General features: G+C 50.8%; 1 pseudogene; it reads right to left on the bottom strand.

Moving 5' to 3' along the window:
- Positions 1-220: 220 nt before the first annotated feature.
- On the bottom strand, positions 221-339 carry LOC111734685 (annotated as a pseudogene).
- Between the last annotated feature and the right edge of the window lie 275 nt (positions 340-614).

The following is a 614-nucleotide window of genomic DNA, read 5'->3' on the forward strand; positions in this document are numbered from 1 at the left end:
CTGCCCGTGGCCTGCTTAGTAAGAGACACAGTAGCAGATGTTATTTTTCCCAGAAAGATGTAGTCCAAACTCCCAGAGCAAAAGGAACCTCCAGCCTGTGCTCCCTGACCCACACCCCTCACCTGAGTTTCCAGGAAAACTCCCACAAAGGATTTCCCAGTGGCAGACATCTCAGATCTCCAATTTATTTATTTATTTATTTATTTTTTTATTTTTTTAACGCCTGCAGTACCTGGTCTTCCTAGGTGGTCTCCCATCCAAGTACTAACCAGGCCCGACCCTGCTGAGCTTCCAAGATCAGACAAGATCCGGCCTGTTCAGGGTGGCATGGCCAGAGGCTCGGATCCCCATCTTTCGACACTTCTAAGAGTGTGGCCCAAGTTCCCCGGGGCCTTGTTGTTTTCCCGCCCCATGCTGCCTCTGTTTCTGTCTACTCCATCTCTCCTGCCCCCTCAGCCATGCTGGGACCACGTCACTAACACCAGCCGCAGCTGTGGAAAGTGACAGAGACGTTTAGTCCTCTGGAAACATTTGGCACACTCCTGGGAGGGAAAAACTGAGCTCATCCCAAGAAACAGGAGAGAACTGGGGACGGTACAGTAATCTTTGGATTC

The sequence above is a fragment of the Pteropus vampyrus genome, unplaced genomic scaffold, assembly GCF_000151845.1.
Source record: "Pteropus vampyrus isolate Shadow unplaced genomic scaffold, Pvam_2.0 Scaffold3718, whole genome shotgun sequence".
Lineage (NCBI taxonomy): Eukaryota > Metazoa > Chordata > Mammalia > Chiroptera > Pteropodidae > Pteropus > Pteropus vampyrus.